Source organism: Rhinoderma darwinii, chromosome 5 (genome assembly GCF_050947455.1).
Source record: "Rhinoderma darwinii isolate aRhiDar2 chromosome 5, aRhiDar2.hap1, whole genome shotgun sequence".
NCBI classification, from domain to species: Eukaryota; Metazoa; Chordata; class Amphibia; order Anura; family Rhinodermatidae; genus Rhinoderma; species Rhinoderma darwinii.
In genome coordinates this window covers 6,784,934-6,812,035 of record NC_134691.1, presented here as the reverse complement: position 1 = coordinate 6,812,035, position 27,102 = coordinate 6,784,934, and the positions used below count along the sequence as shown (strand labels likewise).

Genomic DNA, 27,102 nt, shown 5'->3' with positions numbered 1-27,102 from the left:
CAGCAGAACTTGACTTAATTGTGCGTCTGGTAAACTTTCCGGTACACTGTGCAAGCCTCGGGAGCGGACCCACAGTGGATGCCTCCAAGCCTGGAGTTTTCTCGACGTGGTCTTTGTACTTGTTTTTTTGGATATAGAGAAAAATAGCTCCTTGTATCGGGCGCTTCCGTGTAGCTGGTTTTTCGTTCACTACAGACCCATTTTTTGGATAAAAATGTTTTTATTTGACATTGCGTAGGTATAAACTAATGGACATTAAAAGAATAAAATAATGAATGGACTGCAACGCGTTTCAATGCCGGACCGGCGTCTTCGTCAGGCAGGTCCGAAGACCAGCCTTATAGGCAACTAAATATGGCAGCCTCTTAGACCCCTGGCTGTCATATTTAATTATACTAGTTATATTTAACCACAATATTGTCAAGGGGGATGGTGATGGGAGCAGAAATAGAGTCCACTCCCTGTGTTTTGATTATTTAAAACCCGCTGTCACTATTGACCTCGGCATCTAAGGGGTTAAACGGATGATACTTGAGTTATCTCGGATCTCGGCCCTTGCCTCTGGAGGCCGGCTGTCAATTACAGCTTTCCTCCCATGGTGATGTGCACAGCTTCTTTGTCCGCGTCATCACTATGCCGTACATTTAGTGTACTGATCCTTTACTGCAGGCTACCAGTGTTGTCAATGTTTGGTGTGTGTGGTGCCAAGGGGTTAATCTCTGTTATAGCTATTGTGACTTAGAAGAACATGTTAATTCACTTGAATTGCGCAGTTAAATGAAATATTACTACACCTAATTCTATGGGCAGCTGTAGTGATAGTCGTCTGCAATATAATCCTAGCATTTCACATGTAGTTTTTCATATTACTGTACTAAAAAAATAGCATAAAAAGCTTACGTGAAATACAAAGACCTTGATTAATGGATAGGTCCACCATCACAACCAAGTATTTTTTAAATTGTTCCATTGTAAATTAAATGTAAAATGAAGCAACTTTGCAAGTAGTCTTAATTTAAAATCTCGTACCATTTTCGGTGTATAGCTCCTATGGAGATCTATGGGTCTCCATGGTAACAGACAACAAACAAACCCTGTGTAGTCTGAAACTGCAGTCAAACTCGCTGTAATATTTGACCTACTTCTTAATAACATACATTTAATAGATTATTAAGAAGTCGGAGGAGAGATGGATGGCAATATGTTTTCAGGATCAGACTGGTAGTGCATGGCCGGACGTGGCGGAATTGCTTTGGAATTCCGCAGCGGGCAGTCCGCATCGGAAATCCTCAGCGGACAGTTTGTCCATTGGTTTCCACACCTTTTTAGTTATCTTCGTGCAGACATTGCTGAAAACTCTGCAGCGGACCATAGGCTGCGGTGCGGAATTTGGTGTCCGCAGCATACACTGGCTGTTGCGGACTTGATGCGGACTTGTGGCGGAATTTCCCCATTGACTTCAATGGAGTTGCAAAATTCCGCAATGAAATGCATTGGAACAATGAAAAAATGGATAGCAAAGACCTTCCCTTAAAAAAATAAGTTTGTATTAGTTGGATAAATTCTATGTAATGTTTTCCTGCAAGAAGAAAAACTGTATGTTTACTCCTGACCATGCCAAACAATAATATTAATGGAAAGGAATAATAACAATGGTATTAATTATAAAATATTAAAGTAAAAATAATAATAATAAGTGAATGAATTAAAAAATTGGAAAATTAGAAAAAGTTTTAAAAAAGGACTAAAGCAAAAGAAAACAAAAAACCTGCTCCCTTAATAAAAATGCAGTAAAATATTTAGTAGATTCCTATAACATCTATGTACTTTCTGCTGTGTTTGTTTCTATAAGAAACCCACCACGGAAAAACCTCAGTATGGAAAAATTCATAGGTGTGTTATCTGCTAAGTAATAATCATAATATATTGGTTTTAATGATAATAAATTCATTAAAAAATAAAAAAAGTTAAAAAACCCAAAACAAAATAACCATAATCTGCACAAGTAATATAAACTTTATATACAGAATTAAACGGGTATTCCCATCCTAGACCTTTATGGACCCTCATCTATGGGGAGAACGGGGGTTTATCAATGCCATCAGCGGCTGCTTTTACCATTATGAGAGTCGGCTCTTTCTGTTAGGGTATGTTCACACGATAAAGAAAAAACGACTGTAAAATACGGAGCTGTTTTCAAGGGAAAACCGCCTCTGATTTTCAGCCGTTTTTTAAGCATCAAGCGTTTTTTTTGATGCGTTTCTTACGGCCGTTTTTGGAGCTGTTTTTCTATTGAAACAATAAAAAAACGCCCCGTGGGAACGAAACGCCGTTTTTCCCATTAAAATCAATGGGCAGATGTTTGGAGGCGTTCAGCTTTAGTATTCTTAGCCGTTTTTTGGGGCGTTTACAGGCCGAAAAACCGCTGAAAATAAGCTGTGTGAACATACCCTTACTCCCAAAGACTTCAATGGAGAGAGCAGCACCTCTTTGTAGGTCAGAGGAACCTCATTCTCACCATAGGTTGGGGACTCCCCACCTTTGTGCCATATTCTGTGGATATACCATAAATGGTGGACATGGTAATACCCCTTTAAGACTTTGTTAAACATAAATATGTGGAAATCCTATTTAATTGACGCCACAGAAGGTCTACAGCTCTGAGCGTTTCTCTGACCTTCGGGTCAAAATCATCTTAATAGTATGAGAAAATCATGTCATAACCGAATGTGACTTTTGTGTTTTCCCTGATATATTTTTTGTGGTTTTTGAGCTGGTTTTAATTTTTAACCCAATCAGACCCAGCTACATCTCCCAGAATGTAACGGCATTGATCTTAAATGATGATGAAGCCGTATGACAAATGTCAACCTCGTATTGAAGTCCAGGCTGAGAAGATCCAAGTTATGTATATATTTCCAGACAATGTCACGGGAAACCAGAGATTTCTCAAAACTATTTTTTTTTTTACCCCAACACACCCGTGAAGTATTTTTGGATATAAGCCACCAGATACATTTCTCATCCTTCTAAACATTGCCCTGGGATGCGAGCTGCCCACAGGATGGGCCGGGCACTTGTGTCTTATCTCGGAGACGACAAATCCCTGGAAGGAAAAATGCAGCAGCAGCAGCTCCGAACATCAATCCTTTCTCCTTCTTTTGTGCATTGCAGTAAACAAAACAATCACGGCCCCTGAGTTTTTTTTTTCCACCTTCCTGTACAGAGCGGGTACAGTTTCATAACATCTATTTTTAGGAATAATTAAAGTAAACCTCTGGTTGGGAGGAACTTTAACTTGTATATTAGGAAATTGCATTGTAAGCATTTTCTTGAAAGGGTCTTATGAGATTAGGAAAAATAGCGCCACTCTTGTCCATAGGCTGTTTCTGGTATTGCAGCTTAGCTCTATTCACTTGACATTTGCAGGGAAGCGGCGTTGGGCCCTGTGTCATTAGCCACGTGTGACAGGACCTCTGGAGTAAACAGCTAGATATACTCACTCTTTGCAGTTTGTTTTTACACATATGTTAGCTTTAAAACATAACTACGTGATCTCTGCCTACATGACTGCTGACTATATGACCTTTGATGACATTACCTCTGAATACATCAACACTGACTACTTGACTTCTGCCTTTATAAGCTCTGACTACCTGACCTTTGACAACATGACCGCTGGTTACGTGACCTCTGACTACGTGACCTCTGACTACGTGACCTCTGACCACGTGACCTCTGACCACGTGACCTCTGACCACGTGACCTCTGACCACGTGACCTCTGACCACGTGACCTCTGACCACGTGACCTCTGACCTTGTGATCTCTGGCCACAAGATCTCTGGCCACAAGACCTCTGACTATATGACCGCTGGTTACATTATCCCTGACTTCGTGACCTCTGACTTCGTGACCTCTGACTACGTGACCTCTGACTACGTGACCTCTGACTACGTGACCTCTCACTTCGTGACCTCTCACTTCGTGACCTCTGACCACACGATCTCTGACCACACGATCTCTGACCACATGACCGCTGATTACATGTGAAAATTGCCCTTTCTTGAACTGAAGGCATCCATGGCTGTAGCAGCTTACTGATGTTACTGTACAGACAAGTTTGAGCAGACAGGTCAGGAATCATGGCCGGGATATCATCCGCTTCCTTTGATCCCTGGCAGATTTATGTCCCTTTATCTCTACTTCTGGCGGATTCATTTATTTGTTTTTGGACAAGAGGCCGGATTAATTTTTTTTGCCTTAACTTGGAGACGACAAATCCCGGGAAGTAAAAATTTAGCAGCAGCTCCGAACATCAATCTCTTCTCCTTCTTTTGTGCATTGCAGCAAACAAAACAATCACGGCCCCTGAGTTTTTCGTCCACCTTCCTGTACAGAGCGGGTACAGTTTCATAATATCTGTTTTTATTTTTTCCCTAAACCCTTATCTATAGGAATATTTAAAGTGAAGCTCTGGTTGGGAGTAGCTTTAACTTCTATATTAGGGAATTGCATTGTAAGAAGAAATAGCGCTACTCTTGTCCATGGGCTGTATCCGGTATTACAGTTTAGTCCCATTCACTTGACATTAGCAGGGAAGCGACATGAGTTTAATATATTATTAAAATTGCTCCTGTTCTTATATTAGTATTATATGAGGCAAATGCTAAGAATACAATTCCCTAATATAACAGTTAAAGGGATAGTAGCCTAAAAAAAAATAAGACAAGTCATAAGGTACATGTTGAATGCCAGTTGCAGGATTCTGTAACTTACTTCAATGCATGGGCAGCCACTAATCATCTCAAGGTTGGGATTTGAACTAGGGATGGACTGGGAATTAAAATCAGCCTTAGTTGACAAATGACAGCAGGCCACACATGTATGTAGTGAGTACATACACTCGTTATGAGCAGATATACTGTATATACTCTGTACGTACCTGAGACAATAGCAAACTCATACCTCCCAATCGTCCCATTTTTTGCAGGAATGTTTTGCAGAAATGGACCTTAAAAATGGGGGACTTCCACCAATGAGTGGATTGGTACAGCAGTGAGGGGTTTTCTGGAGAGCCATAAATGTGGTGGTCTCTGTCATCAACTTATGAGTTGGAAATCAAGGAGCCCATATACAGTTCCTGTTGTTGGTGTCTGTCCCTCGATAAGCTACTGTGACATCACAAGTGGGTTTCAGTCATGAAAGCTTCTGTGACATCACAACTGTATGTCTGTCAGGTGAACTGCTGTGACATGCCATGTGGTTTTCTGTCAGGTATGCTGCTGTGACATCACAAGTAAGTTTCTGTTAGGTTAGCTGCTGTGACACAACTTAATTTTAGTCAGGTAAGCTACTGTGACATCACAGGTGGATTTCAGTCAGGTGAGTTGTCATGACATCACAGCTGGTTTCAGGTAAGCATGTGATATAATAAGAGTTTCAGTCAGGTATGTATCTGTGACATCAAAACTCTCTGAGATGCTGTGACATCATAGATGGGTTTTAGTCAAGAAAGCTGCTGTGACATCACAAATGTGTTTCAGTCCGGTTAGCTGCTTCACATCACTAGTTTTAGTCAGGTACGTTCAGGAGTGGGCACATATACTGTTCTTGTACAAGGGGCCCTCTGCTGTCCCTGTGTCATTATCCATGTGTGACAGGACCACTGGAGTAAATAACTGGATTTACTCTCTCTTTACAGTTTTTGCCTTTAGACATATGTTAGCTTTGAAGGATAACTACATGATTTCTGACTACATGATCTCTGACTACAATGATCACTGAATACATGATCACTGACTATAATGATCACTGACTACATGATCTCTGACTACAATGATCTCTGACTACAATGATCTCTGACTACAATGATCTCTGACTACAATGATCTCTGACTACAATGATCTCTGACTACAATGATCTCTGACTACAATGATCTCTGACTACAATGATCTCTGACTACAATGATCTCTGACTACAATGATCTCTGACTACAATGATCTCTGACTACAATGATCTCTGACTACAATGATCTCTGACTACAATGATCTCTGACTACAATGATCTCTGACTACAATGATCTCTGACTACATGTGAAAATTGCCCTTTCTTGAACTGAAGGCATCCATGGCTGTAGCAGCTAAGAAGGCTCTTCCGTCAGAGGAAGAGATGAACGAGAGTTCAAACGGAAAGCATCGCTTCCATTTGAATTACCATTGATTTTAAGTACCATTTTAAGCAAATGGAACAAAAGAATTACCATTGAAATCTAACGGTAACTATAATGGAACCGTTGCTTTCTGTTTGGACTCTCATTCATCTCTTCCTCTGACGAAAGCGAGGTAAACACTAGTGTGAACTTACCCTTACTGATGTTACTGTACAGACCGCTCCGTAATTATGGCGGGATATCATCCGCTTCCTGTTATCCCTGACAGATTTATGTCTCTTTATCTCTACTTTAGACAGATTCATTTGTTTTTGTACAAGGGACCGGACCTTCTACATTAAAATAGAGCAGATCTTCTGGGAACTGACAAAATCAAAAGATTGTCAGTGGGGACCTGATTTTGACTGGCTCATTATTGGGACCACAGCTGCTAAACCCCCAAATATATGATATTTATCACATGGATGATTAATGTGTCACTTAAAGGGCAACTAAAGGTTCGACAAACTTCTGACATGTCATAGTGACCTGTCAGAAGTTTGGATTGGTGGGGGTCTGAGCACTGAGACCTCCACCAATAACTAAAATGAAGCGTAAGAAGTGTTCGTTTGATCGCTCAGCCGCTTCGTGTCTGTTTGGCTTTTTCTGGAAAGTTGATGTATCGGGGTACGGGCTCATAGACTTTCTATTGAGTCTGTACTCCGATACATTGATTTCCGGAAAAAGCCGAACAGACACGGAGCGGCTGAGCGCTCACACGAGACCTTCAGCTGCTTCGTTCCAGCGATTGGTGTTGGTCTCCATGCTCAGACCCCACCAATCCAAACTTCTGACATGTCACTATGACATGTCAGAAGTTTGTCGAACGTTTAGCTACACTTTAAGTCTATTTTGGGATAACCACTTTAAGATGGATCATAAATATTGATTTATTTACAGTACTTATTAATTTATTTTTATAAATTCTTTCTAGGGAGAATGCAAAACAAACAGCAATTTCACCGTTATTATTTAGCATTTTAAGTATACGCAGTTCCCCGTGCGTTGTAAATAACATGTTACCTTTATTTTATGGGTCAGTACAATTACAGTGATACCAAATATGTATTTTTTTTTTACGTTTTACTACTTTTGCACAATAAGGGCATGCCCACACGTGGCGGATTTCCTCCGCAACTGTCCGCATCAATGCCGCACAGAATCTGCGTTGCAGATTCTGCCGCGGATCTGCCCAAAATGTGCAGTAAATTGATGCGGACTAGCTGCTGCGGACTGCGGTAAAAGTGCTTCCCTTCTCCCTATCAGTGCAGGATAGAGAGAAGGGACAGCACTTTCCCTAGCGAAAGTAAAAGAATCTTGGTGACGCGTCCCTCTTTCTGCATCCAGCCCGACCTCCCTGGATGACGCGGCAGTCCATGTGACCGCTGCAGCCTGTGATTGGCCTGTGATTGGCTGCAGCCGTCACTTAGACTGAAACGTCATCCTGGGAGGCCGGACTGGAGACAGAAGCAGGGAGTTCTCGGTAAGTATGAACTTCTATTTTTTTTACAGGTTGCTGTATATTGGGATCGGTAGTCACTATCCAGGGTGCAGAAGCAGTTACTGCCGATCGCTTAACTCTTTCAGCACCCTGGACAGTGACTATTGACTGACGTCTCCTAGCAACGCTCCCGTAATTACGGGAGCCCCATTGACTTCCTCAGTCTGGCTGTAGACCTAGAAATACATAGGTCCAGCCAGAATGAAGAAATGTCAAGTTAAAAAAGCAACACGCATCCGCAGCTCACATAACATGTGCATGACATCTGCGGACTTCATTGCGGAAATTCTAATCTCCATTGAAGTCAATGGAGAAATTCCGCCATGAGTCCGCAACCAGTCCGCCACTGGTCCGCAACAGACAGAGCATGCTGCGGACACCAAATTCCGCTCCGCAGCCTATGCTCCGCAGCGGAATTTTACGCCTCGTCTAAACGAACACTTCTAAATAGAAGTGGAAGTCAATGGAGAAACGGCTCCGCTGCGGATTAACGGTGTGAACCCAGCCTAAAAACACTTTTTTTTTCTCCAAATCATTTGTTTTTGCAAAGCCACATTCCCGGAGCCGGAACTTTTTTTATATTTCCGCCGATGTAGACATGTGCGAGCTTGTTTATTGTTTATCTTTTTACAAAATAAAACCACTTTTTATAGAAAAAATAGCTTTTATTTTCTTTTTTTTACTGTGTACTTTTTTTTTTTCTAAAACTTTATTTCACTTTCCTAAATTCTTTTTTAAATCCCACTAGGTGTCGTCACTATGCGATTTTCTGATCGCTTGTATAAAGTTTTGGTGTACTTGGTATACTAAAACATTTCTGCCTGTCAGTGTAAAACTAACAGGCAGTATGGCATGGCCTATAGGCATACAGCGATGGCAGGCCGGAGGGCCTTTGTTTATCCACCTGCGGCCATGGCAACCCGTTTGCGGCCCGCCGATGGATGACAGAGGACGCCCCTTCACCTGTCAAACCACTTAACTGCTACGGTCGCTATTGACCATGACATTAAGGGCACGGCCAGACGTGGCGGAATTGCTGTTGAGTTGCGCTGTGGACAGTCCGCAGTGGAATTCTGCGGCAGACGTTTTTTACACTTGTTTCTATACATTTTTAGGAAACTTAGTTTAGACGTTGCGGAAAATAACTGTGCGGAATTTAGGCTGCGGTGCAGAATTTCCCCTCCGCAGCAGCTCATGACGTTGCGGAGAAGAAGCGGAATTTCACTGTGGATTTCAGCCTGTGCAATGCAAACACTGAAATCTGTGGCAAGTCCGCTGTGATATCTGCATTGTCGGAATTACCTGTCAAATATGCAAATGTTGGTGCAGATTTGTTGCGGAATTGCCCCAAATCTGCACCAACATTTGCAGCAGAAAAATTCTGCCCCGTCTGAACATGGCCTTAAGTGGCTAAACGTCCAGGATCGGAGTTATCTCTGATCCCAGCCATTGCCGAGAGAGCCCAACTGTTAGGGTATGTTCACATGGCCTATTTTCGACCATTTTTCGGGCCGAAAAACAGCCGAAAGATCGGAAGCAGAACGCCTCCAAACATCTGCCCATTGATTTCAATGGGAAAAACGGCGTTCTGTTCCGACGGGCCGGTTTTTTACGCGGCCATTTTGAAAAACGGCCGCGTAAAAAACGGCTGCGAAAAAAAAATGCAGGTCACTTCTTGGAACGTTTTTGGAGCCGTTTTTCATAGACCCTATTGAAAAAAGCTCCAAAAACGTCTGTAAAAAACGCAGCGAAAAACGCGAGTGGCTTAAAAAACGTCTGAAAATCAGGAGCTGTTTTCCCTTGAAAACAGCTCCGTATTTTCAGACGTTTTTGAGTTTGCGTGTGAACATACCCTCAGTCAACGCCGGGGATCAAGATACTGTACCTATACGTTATGGTGGCTTCATTTCACATACAGTTAGGTCCTGGTGGCTAAGGCTTCGGAACGGAACCCTGACTGACAAACTAAAACCGTAGGTTTCCGTTTCCATTATCATTGATTTCAATGGTGACGGATCCGGTGCCAATGGTTTCAGTATGTCTTCGTTCTGCAAGGGTTCCGTCGTTTTGACCGGATGAATACCGTAATAGACTGCGCTATTCATCCTGTCAAAATGACGGAACCCTTGCACAACTGAGACAAACTGGAACCATTGGCACCGGATCTGTCACCATTGAAATCAATGGGGATGGAAACGGAAACCTGCGGTTTGAGTTTGTATCAGTCAGGGCTCCGTTCCGATGGAAAGCTCAGACGGAACGTCGGAACGGAGCCCTGACGCAGATGTGAACGAAGCCTTAAGGGGTTAATATATTTCATTAAATACCTTGCTCGCCCGTTGTTACTGTTTTCATAATATTTTCTATGGTTCTTGCCCCGCTGCTGAACTATTGCGGCGGCAGCACTTGTGCAGATTACAGACTTCTTTTTTTATAGCTGAGGGTTCTGGGGAGCGCGCAGTTCCTGCACATGTACAGAAGCTCGCGCCCCGGCCACGTCTCTCAGCTTGTATTTAGATGAATAGGACGGTTCCCAGGCATGCACAGGAGGTACGGCCCCAGCACTGCTACTGCGAGGACATGTGGCCGCAGGCTTTAGCATCGCCCACAAATCGGATAAGGACTGGTTATGACGAGCAGCCCAGGGGGCACAGAGAGGTCGTGTAGAAAACTAGATATACACATTTTTGGGATGACACATTTATTGGCTGCAGTTTAGTGGATGGATGGAGGAATTTTTTAATTAACCCCTTCCCACGCCATGACGTGACTGTAGGTCATGATGCAGGGAAGAAGTAATGAGCTGGTCCACAGGCTGTGGCCACTCCATACCCTGCGGGTGTCAGCTGTGTATTACAGCTGACACCTCGCACTAACGGCCGGGATTGGAAATAACTATGATTATGGCCGAGTAACTACTTAGATGTCACGATCAATAGCAACTATGTCATCTAAGCCTTTAAACAGAGGGGGAACCCACTTTGCCATCCTATCGCCCCCCCGTGGGGTGTTGATAGTTGTCATGGCAGCCTGGCGGCCTAATGAAGTGCGCCATCTACCGCTCCTATCAAAGAGTTCTTCCCATCTCAGATATTTATGGCCTATCCAGCTCTGGGATCTGCACCTATAACGAGAATGGGGTTTTACGCGATTCCTGTTCCGCCTAGTGAGGTAGTCGCTGGCCACCGATTCTGGTTCGGGATTGGGTGAAGAAGTGGTCATGCATGCGCGCGCCCAGCAGTCTCCATTATGTTTTATGGCGCTGCTCGACTGTTTCCATAACTCCCATAGAACTTAATGGAGAGAGCCGCGTACATGCGTCGCCACCCCTCCCCCATAGTCCCCGCAAGGGTTTACTAGGAGCCGGTAAATAGGACAATAAACTGCAATACATAAGTATTATTGTAGTGTTTCAGTGTTTTAGGGGTTGTAAAATAAAACAAAATACCAAAATTTTCCCCCTAATGTAATAAAAAAATAAAAAAAATAAACATAATTGGTGTTACCGTGTCCGTAAGTAAAAAAACCAAAAACAATCTGAAATGGCCGAATTGCTTTTTTTTTTTGTGACCAAATGGAATAAAAAGTCGTGGGTAAAAAAAACCCCGCAATGATTTTTTTTTCTTTTTTAATTCCATTTCATGGTACAATAAATTATGCTGATAAAAACTACAACTCGTCCCGCAAAAAAACAAACCCTCATATGGTTATGTCGATTGAAAAGTCAAAATGTCAGGTAGGAAAAAATGTAACTAAAAAAGATTTAAAAAAACGGCCTGTTTCTTTTGGGGTTAGGGAGATGGGAATTGCCCTTTAAGCAAAAACTTCACGTGAAACCCTCTTCTGTAAATTTTATGAAGATTTAGGCCACGTTCACACGTGGCAGAGTTTTTCCGCTGCAAATGTTGGTGCAGATTCGGGGCAATTCCGCAAAAGAATCTGCAGCAACATTTGCATATTTGACAGGTAATTCAGACAATGCAGATATCACAGCGGACTTGCCACAGATTTCAGTTTTTGCATCGCAAAGGCTGAAATCTGCTGTGAAATTCCGCTTCTTCTCCGCAACGTCATGAGCTGCTGTGGAGGGAAAATTCTGCACCGTGGCCCGATTTCCGCACAGTTATTTTCTGCAACGTCTGAACTAAGTTTCCTAAAAATGTATAGAAACAAATGAAAAAAAACGGCTGCTGCAGAATTCCACTACGGACTGTCCAGAGCGGAATTCAACAGCAATTCCGTCACGTGTGAAGGTGGCCTAATAGACGATAGGGCGACATGGCGACATTTGGTCATGTGGAAGACGGCATAAAATCACAGGAAGACTACGACAGTAATGCAAATGTAATAGTTAGTGAATACTCTCCCGTGACATACAGAACTGTCTTAACTAACATTTTCCCAGAAGTGAACAGTCCACAAGATGAGCACAGTCCTCTCCTGAAATACTCTGTACTTCTGGGGAACCCTGCTCCCGTCACTATGTAACTATCAGTCTGTGACCTTGAGAGTTACATAGTTACTACTGATTATATGACTAATATTTGTTAATGACTTCAAATGATAATTTCTTTGATACCAATTAACAATTGGTTTGAACCAAAGGAATGGAGTCAAGACGTTGTGTGCGCAGGACTCCTACAAGGATGCAGATAGGCAGGAGAGACATCTTGGCAGCCCACAGACCAGCAGACAATAGTAAAGATGAGAACTGTTAGGGTATGTTCACACGAGGTCATTACGTCCGTAATTGACGGACGTATTTCGTCCGAAAGTCCGGGACTGAACACAGTGCAGGGAGCCGGGCTCCTAGCATTATAGGTATGTACGACGCTAGGAGTCCCTGCCTCGCTGCCGGACAACTGTCCCGTACTGTAATCATGTTTTCAGTACGGGACAGTAGTTCCACGGAGAGGCAGGGACTCCTAGCGTCGTACATAACTATGATGCTAGGAGCCCGGCTCCCTGCACTGTGTTCAGTCCCGGACTTTCGGCCGAAATACGTCCGTCAATTACGGACGTAATGACCTCGTGTGAACATACCCTTAGTATGCAATGATCTCCAATCTGGGTCTCTCCAGATGTTGTGAAATTACAACTCTCAAAATATTCCGACACCGGTCCATTAATATTCCTGGGAGTCACAGGTCATCACTAAAACTTTCTCTGTTTATCTCATTTGCACCTTAAGCTGTAAATATTAAACATTTATAGTGAAATGTTTGTATGAGAAACAGAATTCCCCGGATACAAGTAAACATTGAAAGTCCATGAAATGCGTCAGTTTAGCAATAAAACGCGGCGAGACAAACAATTGATGTAAACACAGCGTAGTATATATACATCAGTCACACAGTGTAGTATATATACATCAATCACACAGTGTAGTATATATACATCAATCACACAGTGTAGTATATATACATCAATCACACAGAGTAGTATATATACATCAATCACACAGTGTAGTATATATACATCAATCACACAGTGTAGTATATATACATCAATCACAGTGTAGCATATATACATCAATCACACAGAGTAGTATATATACATCAATCACACAGTGTAGTATATATACATCAATCACACAGCGTAGTATATATACATCAATCACACAGTGTAGTATATATACATCAATCACACAGCGTAGTATATACACATCAATCACACAGAGTAGTATATATACATCAATCACACAGTGTAGTATATATACATCAATCACACAGAGTAGTATATATACATCAATCACACAGCGTAGTATATATACATCAATCACACAGTGTAGTATATATACATCAGTCACACAGAGTAGTATATACACATCAGTCACACAGAGTAGTATATATACATCAATCACACAGCGTAGTATATACACATCAATCACACAGAGTAGTATATACACATCAGTCACACAGAGTAGTATATATACATCAATCACACAGCGTAGTATATATACATCAATCACACAGAGTAGCATATATACATCAATCACACAGTGTAGCATATATACATCAGTCACACAGAGTAGTATATATACATCAATCACACAGAGTAGTATATATACATCAATCACACAGAGTAGTATATATACATCAATCACACAGAGTAGTATATATACATCAATCACACAGTGTAGTATATATACACATCAATCACACAGCGTAGTATATATACATCAATCACACAGCGTAGTATATATACATCAATCACACAGTGTAGTATATATACATCAATCACACAGTGTAGTATATATACATCAATCACACAGTGTAGTATATATACATCAATCACACAGCGTAGTATATACACATCAATCACACAGTGTAGTATATATACATCAATCACACAGAGTAGTATATATACATCAATCACACAGCGTAGTATATATACATCAATCACACAGCGTAGTATATATACATCAATCACACAGCGTAGTATATATACATCAATCACACAGTGTAGTATATATACATCAATCACACAGTGTAGTATATACACATCAATCACACAGCGTAGTATATATACATCAATCACACAGAGTAGTATATATACATCAATCACACAGCGTAGTATATATACATCAATCACAAAGAGTAGTATATATACATCAATCAATCACACAGTGTAGTATATATACATCAATCACACAGCGTAGTATATATACATCAATCACACAGCGTAGTATATATACATCAATCACAAAGAGTAGTATATATACATCAATCAATCACACAGTGTAGTATATATACATCAATCACACAGTGTAGCATATATACATCAATCACACAGCGTAGTATATATACATCAATCACACAGCGTAGTATATATACATCAATCACACAGCGTAGTATATATACATCAATCACACAGTGTAGTATATATACATCAATCACACAGAGTAGCATATATACATCAATCACACAGTGTAGTATATATACATCAATCACACAGCGTAGCATATATACATCAATCACACAGCGTAGTATATATACATCAATCACACAGAGTAGTATATATACATCAATCACACAGAGTAGTATATATACATCAATCACACAGCGTAGTATATATACATCAATCACACAGCGTAGTATATATACATCAATCACACAGAGTAGTATATATACATCAATCAATCACACAGTGTAGTATATATACATCAATCACACAGTGTAGCATATATACATCAATCACACAGAGTAGCATATATACATCAATCACACAGTGTAGTATATATACATCAATCACACAGTGTAGTATATATACATCAATCACACAGCGTAGCATATATACATCAATCACACAGTGTAGCATATATACATCAATCACACAGAGTAGTATATACACATCAATCACACAGCGTAGTATATATACATCAATCACACAGCGTAGTATATATACATCAATCACACAGCGTAGTATATATACATCAATCACACAGCGTAGTATATATACATCAATCACACAGCGTAGTATATATACATCAATCACACAGCGTAGTATATATACATCAATCACACAGCGTAGTATATATACATCAATCACACAGCGTAGTATATATACATCAATCACACAGCGTAGTATATATACATCAATCACACAGCGTAGTATATATACATCAATCACACAGCGTAGTATATATACATCAATCACACAGCGTAGTATATATACATCAATCACACAGCGTAGTATATATACATCAATCACACAGCGTAGTATATATACATCAATCACACAGCGTAGTATATATACATCAATCACACAGCGTAGTATATATACATCAATCACACAGTGTAGTATATACACATCAATCACACAGAGTAGTATATATACATCAATCACACAGCGTAGTATATATACATCAATCACACAGCGTAGTATATATACATCAATCACACAGCGTAGTATATATACATCAATCACACAGCGTAGTATATATACATCAATCACACAGCGTAGTATATATACATCAATCACACAGCGTAGTATATATACATCAATCACACAGCGTAGTATATATACATCAATCACACAGCGTAGTATATATACATCAATCACACAGCGTAGTATATATACATCAATCACACAGCGTAGTATATATACATCAATCACACAGCGTAGTATATATACATCAATCACACAGTGTAGTATATATACATCAATCACACAGTGTAGTATATACACATCAATCACACAGAGTAGTATATATACATCAATCACACAGCGTAGTATATATACATCAATCACACAGCGTAGTATATATACATCAATCACACAGCGTAGTATATATACATCAATCACACAGCGTAGTATATATACATCAATCACACAGCGTAGTATATATACATCAGTCACACAGAGTAGTATATATACACATCAATCACACAGCGTAGTATATATACATCAATCACACAGAGTAGTATATACACATCAATCACACAGTGTAGTATATATACATCAATCACACAGTATAGTATATATACATCAATCACACAGCGTAGTATATATACATCAATCACACAGAGTAGTATATATACATCAGTCACACAGTGTAGCATATATACATCAATCACACAGCGTAGTATATATACATCAGTCATACAGTGTAGTATATATACATCAATCACACAGCGTAGTATATATACATCAATCACACAGAGTAGTATATATACACATCAATCACACAGAGTAGTATATACACATCAATCACACAGCGTAGTATATATACATCAATCACACAGCGTAGTATATATACATCAATCACACAGCGTAGTATATATACATCAATCACACAGCGTAGCATATATACATCAATCACACAGAGTAGTATATATACATCAATCACACAGCGTAGTATATATACATCAATCACACAGAGTAGTATATATACATCAATCACACAGTGTAGTATATATACATCAATCACACAGAGTAGTATATATATATCAGTCACACAGCGTAGTATATATACATCAATCACACAGAGTAGTATATACACATCAATCACACAGCGTAGTATATATACATCAATCACACAGCGTAGTATATATACATCAATCACACAGCGTAGTATATATACATCAATCACACAGTGTAGTATATATACATCAATCACACAGTGTAGCATATATACATCAATCAATCACACAGTGTAGTATATATACATCAATCACACAGCGTAGTATATATACATCAATCACACAGTGTAGTATATATACATCAATCACACAGTGTAGTATATATACATCAATCACACAGCGTAGTATATATACATCAATCACACAGCGTAGTATATACACATCAATCACACAGCGTAGTATATATACATCAATCACACAGCGTAGTATATATACATCAATCACACAGTGTAGTATATATACATCAATCACACAGTGTAGTATATATACATCAATCACACAGCGTAGTATATATACATCAATCACACAGTGTAGTATATATACATCAATCACACAGTGTAGTATATATACATCAATCACACAGAGTAGTATATATACATCAGTCACACAGCGTAGTATATATACATCAATCACACAGAGTAGTATATACACATCAATCACACAGCGTAGTATATATACATCAATCACACAGCGTAGTATATATACATCAATCACACAGCGTAGTATATATACATCAATCACACAGCGTAGTATATATACATCAATCACACAGCGTAGTATATATACATCAATCACACAGTGTAGTATATATACATCAATCACACAGCGTAGCATATATACATCAATCACACAGAGTAGCATATATACATCAATCACACAGTGTAGCATATATACATCAATCACACAGTGTAGTATATATACATCAATCACACAGTGTAGCATATATACATCAATCACACAGAGTAGTATATATACATCAATCACACAGCGTAGTATATATACATCAATCACACAGTGTAGCATATATACATCAATCACACAGCGTAGTATATATACATCAATCACACAGCGTAGTATATATACATCAATCACACAGTGTAGTATATATACATCAATCACACAGCGTAGTATATATACATCAATCACACAGCGTAGTATATATACATCAGTCACACAGTGTAGTATATATACATCAATCACACAGAGTAGCATATATACATCAATCACACAGTGTAGCATATATACATCAATCACACAGTGTAGTATATATACATCAATCACACAGTGTAGCATATATACATCAGTCACACAGCGTAGCATATATACATCAATCACACAGCGTAGTATATATACATCAGTCACACAGTGTAGCATATATACATCAATCACACAGCGTAGTATATATACATCAATCACACAGTGTAGTATATATATACATCAATCACACAGCGTAGTATATATACATCAATCACACAGCGTAGTATATATACATCAATCACACAGCGTAGTATATATACATCAATCACACAGTGTAGTATATATACATCAATCACACAGCGTAGTATATATACATCAATCACACAGCGTAGCATATATACATCAATCACACAGAGTAGTATATATACATCAATCACACAGAGTAGTATATATACATCAATCACACAGTGTAGTATATATACATCAATCACACAGCGTAGCATATATACATCAATCACACAGAGTAGTATATATACATCAATCACACAGTGTAGCATATATACATCAATCACACAGCGTAGTATATATACATCAATCACACAGCGTAGTATATATACATCAATCACACAGCGTAGTATATATACATCAATCACACAGCGTAGTATATATACATCAATCACACAGTGTAGTATATATACATCAATCACACAGAGTAGTATATATACATCAATCACACAGCGTAGTATATATACATCAATCACACAGTGTAGTATATATACATCAATCACACAGAGTAGTATATATACATCAATCACACAGTGTAGTATATATACATCAATCACACAGTGTAGTATATATACATCAATCACACAGTGTAGTATATATACATCAATCACACAGTGTAGTATATATACATCAATCACACAGTGTAGTATATATACATCAATCACACAGCGTAGTATATATACATCAATCACACAGAGTAGTATATATACACATCAATCACACAGAGTAGTATATATACATCAATCACACAGAGTAGTATATATACATCAGTCACACAGACAACACACAAACATTCTGCTGCGAAACTGGCCACAAATAGTCAACTCAGCAAAAAATACTCACAATAGAAAAGACTCGATGCAACAAAATCTACAGACCAAAGAGGCTGGGAAATAATTTGTCTAAAAATATCCTATTTGTAAACTGAGGACAGACGAGCAATGAGAAAAACATTTATTACTCAGCAGAGAAGAACAGTGACCCCTGACTGATGTATAATTTGTACCAGCTGTACATATATAATAATATACCAGAAGATCCCAGGTTATACCAGCATGCTCCATATCACTATATACAAGAAGATGTAGAACTTATACCAGCTGTACATATATAATTATATACAAAAGATACCCAGGTTATACCAGCATGCTCAATATCACTATATACAGGAAGATGTATAACTTATACCAGCTGTACATATAGAATTATATACAGAAGATACCCAGATTATACCAGCATGCTCCATATCACTATATACAAGAAGATGTATAACTTATACCAGCTGTACATATATAATTATATACAGAAGATTGCCCAGGTTATACCAGCATGCTCCATATCACTATATAAAGGAAGATGTATAACTATTAGCAGCTGTACATATATAATTATATACAGAAGATAACCAGGTTATACCAGCATGTTCCGTATCACTATATACAAGAAGATGTGTAACTTCTACCAGCTGTACATATATATTATATACAGAAGATGCCCAGGTTATACCAGCATGCTCCATATCACTATATACAAGAAGATGTATAACTTATACCAGCTGTGCATATATAATTATATACAGAAGATACCCAGGTTATACCAGCATGCTCCATATCACTATATATAAGAAGATGTATAACTTATACCAGCTGTACATATATAATTATATACAGAAGATACACAGGTTATACCAGCGTGCCCCATATCACTATATACAAGAAGATATATAACTTATACCAGCTGTACATATATAATTATATACGGAAGACACCCAGGTTATACCAGCATGCTCCCTATCACTATATACAAGAAGATGTATAACTTATACCAGCTGTACATATATAATTATATACAGAAGATACCCAGGATATACCAGCATGATCTATATCACTATACACATGAAGATGTATAACTTATACCAGATGTACATATATAATTATATACAAAAGATACCCAGGTTATACCAGCATGCTCCATATCATTATATACAAGAAGATGTATAACTTATACCAGCTGTACATATATAATTATATACAGAAGATACCCAGGTTATACCAGCATGCTCAATATCACTATATGCAGGAAGATGTATAACTTATACCAGCTGTACATATAGAATTATATACAGAAGATACCCAGGTTATACCAGCATGCTCCATATCACTATATACAAGAAGATGTATAACTTATACCAGCTGTACATATATAATTATAAACAGAAGACTGCCCAGGTTATAACAGCATGCTCCATATCACTATATAAAGGAAGATGTATAACTTTTAGCAGCTGTACATATATAATTATATACATAAGATACCCAGGTTATAGCAGCATGCTCCATGTCACTATATACAAGAAGATGTATAACTTATACCAGCTGTACATATATAATTATATACAGTAGATACCCAGATTATACCAGCATGGTCCATGTCAATATATGCAAGAAGAGGTATAACTTATACCAGCTGTACATATATAATTATATACAGAAGATAACCAGGTTATACCAGCATGTTCCGTATCACTATATACAAGATGATGTGTAACTTCTACCAGCTGTACATATATATTATATACAGAAGATGCCCAGGTTATACCAGCATGCTCCATATCACTATATACAAGAAGATGTATAACTTATACCAGCTGTGCATATATAATTATATACAGAAGATACCCAGGTTATACCAGCATGCTCCATGTCACTATATACAAGAAGATGTATAACTTATACCAGCTGTACATATATAGTTATATACAGTAGATACCCAGATTATACCAGCATGGTCCATGTCAATATATGCAAGAAGATGTATAACTTATACCAGCTGTACATATATAATTATATACAGAAGATAACCAGGTTATACCAGCATGTTCCGTATCACTATATATAAGAAGATGTATAACTTATACCAGCTGTGCATATATAATTATATACAGAAGATACCCAGGTTATACCAGCATGCTCCAAATTACTATATACAAGAAGATGTATAACTCATACCAGCTGTACATATATAATTATATACAGAAGATACACAGGTTATACCAGCATGCTCCGTATCACTATATACAAGAAGATGTATAACTCATACCAGCTGTACATATGTAATACTTATACAGAAGATACTCAGGTTATTCCAGCATGCTCCATATCACTATATACTAGAAGATGTATAACTTATACCAGCTGTACATATATAATTATATACAGAAGATTGCCCAGGTTATACCAGCATGCTCCATATCACTATATAAAGGAAGATGTATAACTATTAGCAGCTGTACATATATAATTATATACAGAAGATACCCAGGTTATAGCAGCATGCTCCATGTCACTATATACAAGAAGATGTATAACTTATACCAGCTGTACATATATAATTATATACAGAAGATACCCAGATTATACCAGCATGGTCCATGTCACTATATACAAGAAGATGTATAACTTATACCAGCTGTACATATATAATTATATACAGAAGATACCCAGATTATACCAGCATGGTCCATGTCACTATATACAAGAAGATGTATAACTCATACCAGCTGTACATATGTAATTATATACAGAAGATACTCAGGTTATATCAGCATGCTCCATATCACAATATACAAGAAGATATATAAATATAGCAGCTGTACATATATAATTATATAAAGAAGATACCCAGGTTATACCAGCATGCTCCATATCACTATATAAAAGAAGATGTATAACTTATACCAGCTGTAGATATATAATTATATACAGAAGATACCCAGGTTATACCAGCATGCTCCATATCACTATATACAAGAAGATGTGTAACTTATACCAGCTGTACATATATAATTATATATAGAAGATACCCAGGTTATAACAGCATGCTCCATATCACTATATACAAGAAGATGTATAACTTATACCAGCTGTACATATTATAGTTATATACAGAAGATGCCCAGGTTATACCAGCATGCTCCATATCACTATATACAAGAAGATGTATAAGTTATACCAGCCGTACATATATAATTATATACAGAAGATAACCAGGTTACACCAGCATGCTCCATGTCACTATATACAAGTAGATGTATAACTTACACCAGCTGTACATATATAATTATATACAGAAGATACCCAGGTTATACCAGCATGCTCCATATCACTATAAACAGGAAGATGTATAACTTATAACAGCTGTACATATATAATTATATACAGAAGATACCCAGGTTATACCAGCATGCTCCATATCACCATATACAAGAAGATGTATAACTTATACCAGCTGTACATATATAATTATATACAGAAGATTGCCCAGGTTATACCAGCATGCTCCATATCACTATATAAAGGAAGATGTATAACTATAAGCAGCTGTACATATATAATTACATACAGAAGATACCCAGGTTATATCCGCATGCTCCATATCACTATATACAAGAAGATATATAAATATAGCAGCTGTACATATATAATTATATAAAGAAGATACCCAGGATATACCAGCATGCTCCATGTCACTATATACAAGTAGATGTATAACTCACACCAGCTGTACATATATAATTATATACAGAAGATACCCAGGTTATACCAGCATGATCTATATCACTATATACAGGAAGATGTATAACTTATAATAGCTGTACATATATAATTATATACAGAAGATTGCCCAGGTTATACCAGCATGCTCCATATCACTATATAAAGGAAGATGTATAACTATTAGCAGCTGTACATATATAATTATATACAGAAGATACCCAGGTTATAGCAGCATGCTCCATGTCACTATATACAAGAAGATGTATAACTTATACCAGCTGTACATATATAATTATATACAGAAGATACCCAGATTATACCAGCATGGTCCATGTCACTATATACAAGAAGATGTATAACTTATACCAGCTGTACATATATAATTATATACAGAAGAAAACCAGGTTATACCAGCATGTTCCGTATCACTATATACAAGAAGATGTGTAACTTCTACCAGCTGTAGATATATAATTATATACAGAAGATACCCAGGTTATAGCAGCATGCTCCATGTCACTATATACAAGAAGATGTATAACTTTTATACCAGCTGTACATATATAATTATATACAGAAGATACCCAGATTATACCAGCATGGTCCATGTCACTATATACAAGAAGATGTATAACTTATACTAGCTGTACATATATAATTATATACAGGAGATACCCAGATTATACCAGCATGATCTATATCACTATATACAAGAAGATGTAGAACTTATACCAGCTCTACATATATAATTATATACAGAAGATACCCAGGTTATACTAACATTCTCCCTATCACTATATACAGGAAGATATATAAATACAGCAGCTGTACATATATAATTACATACAGAAAATACCCAGGTTATACCAGCATGCTCCGTATCAATATATACAAGAAGATGAATAACTTATACCAGCTGTACATATATAATTATATACAGAAGATACCCAGGTTATACCAGCATGCTCCATATCACTATATACAAGAAGATGTGTAACTTATACCAGCTGTACAAATATAATTATATACAGAAGATACCCAGTTATACTAACATTCTCCCTATCACTATATACAGGAAGATATATAAATATAGCAGCTGTACATATATAATTATATACAGAAGATACCCAGGTTATACCAGCATGCTCCATATCATTATATACAAGAAGATGTATAACTTATACCAGCCGTACATATATAATTATATACAGAAGATGCCCAGGTTATACCAGCATGCTCCATGTCAATATATACAAGTAGATGTATAACTTATACCAGCTGTACATATATAATTATATACAGAAGATACCCAGGTTATACCAGCATGCTCCATATCACTATATACTAGAAGATGTATAACTTATACCAGCTGTACATATATAATTATATACAGAAGATGCCCAGGTTATACCAGCATGCTCCATATCACTATATACAAGAAGATATATAACTTATACCAGCTGTACATATATAATTCTATACAGAAGATACCCAGGTTATAACAGCATGCTACATATCACTATATACAAGAAGATATATAACTTATACCAGCTGTACATATATAATATATACAGGAGATACCCAGGTTATACCAGCATGCTCCATATCTCTATATACAAGAAGATGTATAACTTTTAGCAGCTGTACATATATAATTATATAGAGGAGATACCCAGATTATACCATCATGCTCCATATCACTATATACAAGATGATATGTAACTCATACCAGCTGTACATATATAATTATATACAGAAGATACCCAGGTTATACCAGCATGCTTCATATCACTATATACAAGAAGATGTATAACTTATACCAGCTGTACATATATAATTATATACAGAAGATACCCAGGTTATACCGGCATGCTCCATATCACTATAAACAGGAAGATGTATAACTTTTAGCAGCTGTACATATATAATTATATACAGGAGATACCCAGATTATACCAGCATGCTCCATATCACTATATAAAAGAAGATATGTAACTCATACCAGCTGTACATATATAATTATATACAGAAGATACCCAGGTTATACCAGCATGCTCCATATCACTATATACAAGAAGATGTATAACTTATACCAGCTGTACATATATAATTATATACAGAAGATACCCAGGTTATACCGGCATGCTCCATATCACTATAAACAGGAAGATGTATAACTTATACCAGTTGTACATATATAATTATATACAGAAGATGCCCAGGTTATACCAGCATGCTCCATATCACTATATATAAGAAGGTGTATAACTTATACCAGCTGTACATATATATTATATACAGGAGATACCCAGGTTATACCAGCATGCTCCATATCACTATATACAAGAAGATGTATAACTTATACCAGCTGTACATATATAATTATATACAGAAGATGCCCAGGTTATACCAGCATGCTCCATATCACTATATACAAGAAGATATATAACTTATACCAGCTGTACATATATAACTCTATACAGAAGATACCCAGGTTATAACAGCATGCTACATATCACTATATACAAGAAGATATATAACTTATACCAGCTGTACATATATAATATATACAGGAGATACCCAGGTTATACCAGCATGCTCCATATCACTATGAACAGGAAGATGTATAACTTTTAGCAGCTGTACATATATAATTATATACAGGAGATACCCAGATTATACCAGCATGATCTATATCACTATATACAAGAAGATGTAGAACTTATACCAGCTCTACATATATAATTATATACAGAAGATACCCAGGTTATACTAACATTCTCCCTATCACTATATACAGGAAGATATATAAATACAGCAGCTGTACATATATAATTACATACAGAAAATACCCAGGTTATACCAGCATGCTCCGTATCAATATATACAAGAAGATGAATAACTTATACCAGCTGTACATATATAATTATATACAGAAGATACCCAGGTTATACCAGCATGCTCCATATCACTATATACAAGAAGATGTGTAACTTTTACCAGCTGTACAAATATAATTATATACAGAAGATACCCAGGTTATACTAACATTCTCCCTATCACTATATACAGGAAGATATATAAATATAGCAGCTGTACATATATAATTATATACAGAAGATACCCAGGTTATACCAGCATGCTCCATATCACTATATACTAGAAGATGTATAACTTATACCAGCTGTACATATATAATTATATATAGAAGATACCCAGGTTATACCAGCATGCTCCATATCACTATATACAAGAAGATGTATAACTTATACCAGCTGTACATATATAATTATATACAGAAGATGCCCAGGTTATACCAGCATGCTCCATATCACTATATATAAGAAGATGTATAACTTATACCAGCTGTACATATATATTATATACAGGAGATACCCAGGTTATACCAGCATGCTCCATATCACTATATACTAGAAGATGTATAACTTATACCAGCTGTACATATATAATTATATACAGAAGATGCCCAGGTTATACCAGCATGCTCCATATCACTATATACAAGAAGATGTATAACTTATACCAGCCGTACATATATAATTCTATACAGAAGATACCCAGGTTATAACAGCATGCTACATATCACTATATACAAGAAGATATATAACTTATACCAGCTGTACATATATAATATATACAGGAGATACCCAGGTTATACCAGCATGCTCCATATCTCTATATACAAGAAGATGTATAACTTATACCAGCTGTACATATATAATTATATACAGAAGATACCCAGGTTATAACAGCATGCTCCATATCACTATAAACAGGAAGATGTATAACTTTTAGCAGCTGTACATATATAATTATATACAGGAGATACCCAGATTATACCAGCATGCTCCATATCACTATATACAAGATGATATGTAACTCATACCAGCTGTACATATATAATTATATACAGAAGATACCCAGGTTATACCAGCATGCTTCATATCACTATATACAAGAAGATGTATAACTTATACCAGCTGTACATATATAATTATATACAGAAGATACCCAGGTTATACCGGCATGCTCCATATCTCTATATACAAGAAGATGTATAACTTTTAGCAGCTGTACATATATAATTATATAGAGGAGATACCCAGATTATACCATCATGCTCCATATCACTATATACAAGATGATATGTAACTCATACCAGCTGTACATATATAATTATATACAGAAGATACCCAGGTTATACCAGCATGCTCCATATCTCTATATACAAGAAGATGTATAACTTATACCAGCTGTACATATATAATTATATACAGAAGATACCCAGGTTATAACAGCATGCTCCATATCACTATAAACAGGAAGATGTATAACTTTTAGCAGCTGTACATATATAATTATATACAGGAGATACCCAGATTATACCAGCATGCTCCATATCACTATA

General features: G+C 37.3%; 1 protein-coding gene across 2 annotated transcripts in view; it reads right to left on the bottom strand.

The window, feature by feature from the left end:
- Window positions 1-27,102, bottom strand: part of GPR20 (G protein-coupled receptor 20) — an 89,223-nt gene that overhangs the window by 40,370 nt on the left and 21,751 nt on the right. The window contains exon 1 of one of the 2 annotated variants that reach the window (XM_075827950.1): window positions 4,945-5,155. The exons of the other annotated variant lie outside the window; for it this stretch is intronic. The gene's annotated coding sequence lies outside the window, so the exon portion shown is untranslated. Of the gene's footprint in view, window positions 1-4,944; window positions 5,156-27,102 lie in introns of those variants that run through there. 2 annotated transcript variants of the gene reach the window in all.